Source organism: Trachypithecus francoisi, unplaced genomic scaffold (assembly GCF_009764315.1).
Source record: "Trachypithecus francoisi isolate TF-2019V2 unplaced genomic scaffold, Tfra_2.0 Lachesis_group2, whole genome shotgun sequence".
Classification (NCBI taxonomy): domain Eukaryota; kingdom Metazoa; phylum Chordata; class Mammalia; order Primates; family Cercopithecidae; genus Trachypithecus; species Trachypithecus francoisi.
The window spans coordinates 176,714,541-176,721,749 of NW_022681465.1; the positions used below are offsets into that span (position 1 = coordinate 176,714,541).

Here is a 7,209-nt window from a genome sequence, read left to right on the forward strand (position 1 = left end):
GGCATGGTGTGGCATACAGGAATGATCTGTCCCCATCATTCTCTTTAGCTTCATCTCCTGTCTCTCTTCCCTGTGTTTTCTCAGCTTGCCTTCTTGCTTTTCCTGAACACATCAAGTGTGGTCCCATTTGAGGGACACTGCACCTCTTTCTGCCTGAAACATTCTTTTCTTTGCTGTTCTCATAATTCTCCCTCTCTTATCTCATTCAGTTTTCCTCTCAAATGTCAGGTCATCAAAGAGGTATTCCCAATGACCCTATCTAATATAGGCTCTCCTCCGTCAAGCTTTATTCCCTTATACTGTTTCGTTTTTCTTCGGACTAATTACAATCTTAAATAATTTATTGCCTATCTCCTATCACCAGAATGTAAACTCACAGGGCAAGGGTGACATCTGTCTTACTCATCACTGTATTACTAGTGCTTACAATAGGGCCATACAAACAACAAATAAATACTTGAAAGAATATGGACAGGACAAGAGAAGAGTGTAATGGAGAGACAGATCAGCAAGTATCCAGAAAGCTCACTCCTCTTCCCAGAGGCCTATCTCTAGAAGGCCTAGTCAGAGGCCTAACTCTACAGGTGCTTCCTCCACTTGGAGTCTTAAGAAAACAGTTGGTAGCTAGAATTGTTCTTTTTTCACCTCAGTATCCTTCTAAGAGTTGCCTGATTCTTCAGCAAAGAATTCTAACTATATTGTAGTTCAAAGGATTTGATGAGAGGAAAGCTGAAAAGGCAGGATGGGTGAGGAAAGAATGTGTTTAGTTAGCCTAATGTGAGAGTTTTATATAACAAGAGGTTGGAAGGGGACTGGGCCCTCTAGATGGTAACATCTTGAATTATAAACAGCAGTGACAAAATCCATAATCCCCAGGTACAAAGAAGACTCTAAGTACTAAAGGCAAGAATGAACTCTTGACTTTCAAACAAAAATAAGCGAAGATTTCCCTTTAGAATGAAAAAGACAAGGACACTGATAACCGCAGGTTACATAGGTAAGTTTAATTGTATACAAAAGATATACACACATTTCTTAAAACATGCAAATTATTAATATGCTATTAACATATATTGTGTTTTTTAAATTTTAACAATAGAGTGGCTGAACATTAACATACTCAGTTACCTTAAAGCCACAATGTTTAATAAATCCACCATCAGCTTCAAAGCATTTATTTGTGTTATTAATGTCTAAAAGGTATATCCTATTCACTGAGACATTCTGAAAGGAAAAATAAAAACTGGGGGAAATACACTAAGTGTTAATAATTACCTGTGTGTGGTAAAATCAAGAATGACCTTAGTGGCCTTAATACTTAATTTGCCACATAGTCACAAAAAAGAAAGTTACTTAAAATTGAAAACAACTTTGCTAAAGAATATAATATAGGTACGTTATGTAAGGCCTTCTTTTAGAAAAGCCATGAAATGACCTATAACATTGCACTGTTTATAACACTTACCTCAAAACTAAAAATCATTTTAACTTTGGACACTTTATTTCCTCCTTTACAATTAAATATTCAAAAGGTTTCACCTTAATTTTTAAAAAGCAAGTTTTCCAGCATACTTCATATAAAAACTGTGACCGTATCAGCATTTGGGTTTTTCGAGGACACTTTGATATAAGGAAAACCTGAAATTAAGACCTATTGTGACACATGTTCAGTATTGCATATTACAAGGAACCATTCCTGGTATTAATAACCTCAGAAGCAATCTAAAATTACAGAAAACTGATATATATTAAAAGCTAATAAAGAGGGAATAGTGGTGATAGATATGTTAATTAGCTTGATTTACCCATTTCACAATATATACATATACAAAAAGGAAAGTACACTGTAAATATGTGTAATTTTTTTGTCATCTGTACCTTAACAAAAAAATGTTTTTTTTAACTTTTTGAGACTGAGTCTCCTCTGGCACCCAGGCTGGAGTGCAATGGTGCAGTCTCAGCTCACTGCAGCCTCAACCTCCGGAGCTCAAGCAATCCGCTCACCTCAGTCACCTAAGTAGCTAGGACTATAGTTGTGTGCTAATACGACTCGCTAATTTTTGTATTTGTTGCATAGAGACAGGGTTTTGCCACGTTGCCTAGGCTGGTCTTGAACTTCAGAGCTCAAATGATCCTCCCACCTAGGCCTCCCAACATGCTGGGATTACAGGCATGATCCGCCATGCCCGGCCATAAAAATAAATATTTTTTTAAAAGTTTAGAAGAGGAAATAGCAGACCCTTGTTTGCCTCCCACCATCTACTCCTTTCTTTAATCTTTCCAACAGAATATCCATTTCATTCCCGTTTTCACTCTCATCTTCAGCTCCAATCCAAGGTTAGATCTTGATTAGGGTAAGCTATTAATATTATTGGTCTTGGGTGGGTCTAAGCAGAATGAAGAAAAAGACGCAGTCCAGGACTGCAGAAACAGATAGTTGTCTCTTTCTGAATTGAACTGATTACCACCAATTTCAAGGAGAAAAACAGGCTTTGGAAATAGTAATTTTGTGATGAGTAAAGCAGAGAAAGAAAAAGAAACTGGATCTACAAAAAGTCATCGATTTGCTGAATCATTTAAGTTCGGAATCGGTCTACTACTCCGCACTTCCTACAATGCACCTAACGTAGTTCTTTCTAAGCATTTGAGTTTGGAATCGGTCTACTACTCCGCAATTCCTACAACGTACCTAACGTAGTTCTTTCTAAGCATTTGAGTTTGGAATCGGTCTACTACTCCGCAATTCCTACAACGTACCTAACGTAGTTCTTTCTAAGCATTTGAGTTTGGAATCGGTCTACTACTCCGCAATTCCTACAATGCACCTAACGTAGTTCTTTCTAAGCATTTGAGTTTGGAATCGGTCTACTACTCCGCACTTCCTACAATGTACCTAACGTAGTTCTTTCTAAGCATTTGAGTCAGGCTACATAAAACCCAATTTATGTAGACAAATGCATTATAACTAATATGGAAGGAAATCAAATCGTATGGAATTTTCTTCTTAACAAAAAGCTGAAATGCCATGTGTTAATACGTGTTAACACCCTCATACTCAGCAGTGTTGATAATTCTATCTTGATCACAGACTTAAGTTTAATTATCCCATCTGCCACAATGTCTTAATAGTGACTAAAAAAAGACATCAGTGAACATGGATGAATCTTTTTAAGGGACATTTTTAAAAGAAAAAATAAGTTATCTATACTTTCAACACTTTGTATTTTTATGTTAAAATTTTAAAAGAAAAACGGGAAAGAAGAATCTTAGAGTTTCTCCTAAGGCTTGCATTTGGTTAACAGTTTAATTAAATATAGTTTATTAAAAAACTGAGGCAACTCATATAGGTTAACTTGAAACTTTTCCGGCTTGTACTTCATGTATGTGTGGTGTGTACGCACATGCATACATACACACAGTATTTTATATCTGCAGAAACAACTAAGATAATCCACACAAAAGAAAGACATTTCCACTTTATAAAAGCAATTCACAGGCCAGGCATGGCGGCTCAGATCTTTATCCCAGCACTTGGGGAGGCCAAATGTGGAGGACTGCTTGAGGCCAGGAGGTTAAGACCAGCCTAGGCAACCTAGTGAGACCTTTTCTCTATAAAAAAAATGTTTTTAAAGTAATTCACCAGAGGATACATTATGGAATCATAACCCAAGAGATTTTTTTGTTTGATAGCTATGTAAAAATATATTTGGTTTATAAGATACATCTCATTAGTTATTTACAGTAATGCACAAATACTGTCAGGCAAGTATTACAAGACTACAGGTTACTGTTGCCAAGTCGCGGAGGCTAAGCATCAACTTAAAAAGACAAACGAAGAAAAACATTTGAATTTGTGCAGTCATAGACCAAGGATATAGACGGCAAAAACAAAAAGGGAGGCATTCTGAGTACAGACTTGAATTTTTTTTTTTTTTTTTTTTTTTGAGACAGAGTCTCGCTCTGTCACCCAGGCTGGAATGCAATGGCACGATCTCGGCTCACTGTAGCCTCTACCTCCCCAGGTTCAAGCAATTCTCCTACCTCAGCCTCCCGAGTGGCTGCAATTACAGGCGTGCCCTATCATGCCTGGCTAATTTTTGTATTTTTAGTAGAGACGGGGTTTCACCATGTTGGCCAGACTGGTCTTGAACTCCTGACCTCAGGCGATCCGCCTGCCTCAGCCTCCCAAAGTGCTGAGATTACAGGCATGAGCCAAGGCACCTAGCCCACACTTGAATTCGTAATGCCTAACTCTAGCAGAATGAACCAAAACTTCCGTTTAACAGGTGTGCGACTTCATATTTCTCACATATAACAGCTTGGAGCCACAATCGAATCTAACAATCTATTACAGCATGAAATGGAAATGTGCACTGTTAAAGGGCAGAGATGAATATATAAGTTGTTATATTATGAGGGAGATAAATGAGGAATGAAAATGCAATGCAGTAGGATAAACTTGTTGGCCAAGGGTTAAACATTTTTCAAATTGCTTAGTGTTAAACCATTACTGTTGGACTCAAACCTCAGCATCCTGCCAGCATATGGAATCATTAGCTCAGTCACATCCCTAGATACTGTTTAATAAATTAAACTCAAAATTTTTGTTCATATTGGACATACACTTCTTAGAGACCTCTTAAAACAGAAACAGCTGAGTAAGAGGTATTCCATCATTACTTTTATGCTAAAGGCAGAAATTCGTAAAACCTCTAGTTAGTGAAGGACTACATTTTAGAAGACAGACGGAAACTCAGGAAGTCAATTCTAATCCAAACTCTATCCCAAGCTAGGAGATTCTAAATAAATGCATTTAGCAAAGAGTTAGTTTTCTGTGTTCAAGCCTCAGTGTTGACTGCTAAGAATGACACAAATTTATCTAAAATCTGATACGTTCCTTCAAGTATTCTATAGGATGGCTGCCACAAGGAATACAGGCTGTGAACGAGAACATTGTGCCATAACAAAGATAAAAAATAAAATCCTAAAAACCAAGAGGAGCCTTTGAGCAAGATCAAAGGCTTCACCGACTGTTTAGGTGATGTTTGTGCTGGGCCTAGAACAAGGGGTTGAATTTGTACACGTGGCAATGGAAAGGAAGGACGTTCCAGGCAGCAAGAATAGAATGATGCCCTACACAGACACTTTCAACTCATGTTCCCTTACACAGTCTGCTCCCGCTATGTAGAAGTTCCTGGAGTTCTTCCAACAGGCACTCTCTTCAGGGTTTTTGCAGTTGCTGCTCCTTCCACCTGGGATGCTCTTCCCCCAGATATCTGCAAGGCTGCCTTTCTTACCTCCTTCAAGTCTTTGCTCAAATGCCACCTTCTCAGTGAGAACTTACCAGACTACCCTATTTTAAACTGTCATCCTCTCAGTCTCTAAGACTCTTCCGTGCTTTATTTTTTTTCCACAGCACTTAATATTATCTGACATGCTATAATATAGCCTACGTTTCTCACGCAAGGGCGAAAGTTATCTGTTCATCTTCAGATTTTAAAACTGTTTCTGCATATGGTAGGCATGAATTAAATATCCGTTGACAAACTGATGGAATGAACGAATGAAAAAAAATAACTGCCCTCAAAAAGGTCATGGTCTGGTGGAGGAAGCAAATATATAAACAAATAATCTTAAATTATTCCCGAAAGACAAAAAAAACACACTCAGCAAAACCCAACCTACAGAAACCTAATACACAGAAACAACTTTTCATACTCCACTTATACATGGCCCGTGACCACCAGATTCTTCTTTATATATCTTCCAGCCCTCTGCCCTCAGTGGCACTGTCACTCATACAACGGCCAAAAATGCCACCACAGCTGCCACTGCCGCCAGAACTGCCTCTTCCCACATTAACCGTCACTGCTACCTAGTGAGTGATGGTAAACAATACTTCTGTTCCCACTTTTGGACAAGGGAAAGGCAGATTCCTGAGTTTCTAAATTAAATGCATTTTTCAGTAGATAGTTACATTCTACACTACACGAATAGTATACACTGATTATATGGATTAGCCAGGAAACCCAGTTTCGAATATTGCTTAAATTTACATATGGAAAAATAATTTTTTGAATTGTTTTACTATTGCAACATACCTTTTTTACACTGCAAATGGATGACACTGGCAAAATGGTTATGAAAAAGATTCCTTCAATAAAGGCCGGTACTATATTTTAACAAACAGGTAAAGTTAATGGCATTTTTTTCACTCAGGAGGATCAACTAGAATTTAAGCTGGGTTACAGAATGATGTAGAATTTTTAAACAGACCATCAGTATTTAAGTTATAGTAAATTAAAACCACACAGGAGTAGCAGAAAATATTCTTTATAGCTAGCAAAAGCAAAACAACGGAAAAAAAATGAAGAATAAGCTCAAGATTTCTCACTTCAACTAACACCTTCACAGACTGCATTATCATTTTAGGCAAACTGACATTTTCACATTTACTTTGTAATGGCAAGATTGATTTCCATCTGGGACTTATCTGCATAAAAGTGTTAGCCTTGGCACAATTTCAAAATTGAATTGAAAGCTCATTTCTGGCTATAAGCAAAGTGCCACAATACCACACAACAGTTATACCTCACATTAATCCGACCACTGGGAACCCAATTTTACGTGTTTCAGCTAGTGAATTTTGCGCTCAGATGAGCACACACCTCTATAAAACCCTTCCTCGATCATCAATAAATCACTTATCTCTACTACCTTAATGCCTCCTGCACTTGTCCATACTAAACAATATTCACACATCTAAAAGAGAAGTTCTACAAATGCTACTATTCTTCATAAATAGAAAAAAACTATAAACGATGGCAAATTCCCATATGTGGAAAAATGCCAAACCAGAAGCTGAAATCATAACTTTTAGGTATAGAACCACAGTTCCAATCAGTCAACTACAAACGTCGCTGGTTACTTCGAGGGTAAATAATTTGCAGCCAGCTGCTAAAAGGCCTGATAAAAATATTAGGTCCTCACGTATCTTCCTCTTTAATAAGGAGACAACTGAAAGTCACACTGGGCAGTCGGTCACGTATCGAAACATACAGGAGAGAGACTGTACAGAGCGTGCAGTTATCAAACGCAGGAAGCCAAAGTTCCTGCCCTATGAGATGATTACAGTGAAAACCAGTAGCCCATCTGGCCAAAGGACAGAAAGAAGTCCACTTGGAAAGGCTGGGAGCCGGGGGAGGGGGG

At 38.0% G+C, this 7,209-nt stretch overlaps 1 protein-coding gene across 6 annotated transcripts in view; it reads right to left on the minus strand.

Moving 5' to 3' along the window:
* Positions 1 to 7,209, minus strand: part of AP3S1 (adaptor related protein complex 3 subunit sigma 1) — a 72,161-nt gene that overhangs the window by 64,074 nt on the left and 878 nt on the right. The gene's annotated exons all lie outside the window — the stretch shown is intronic.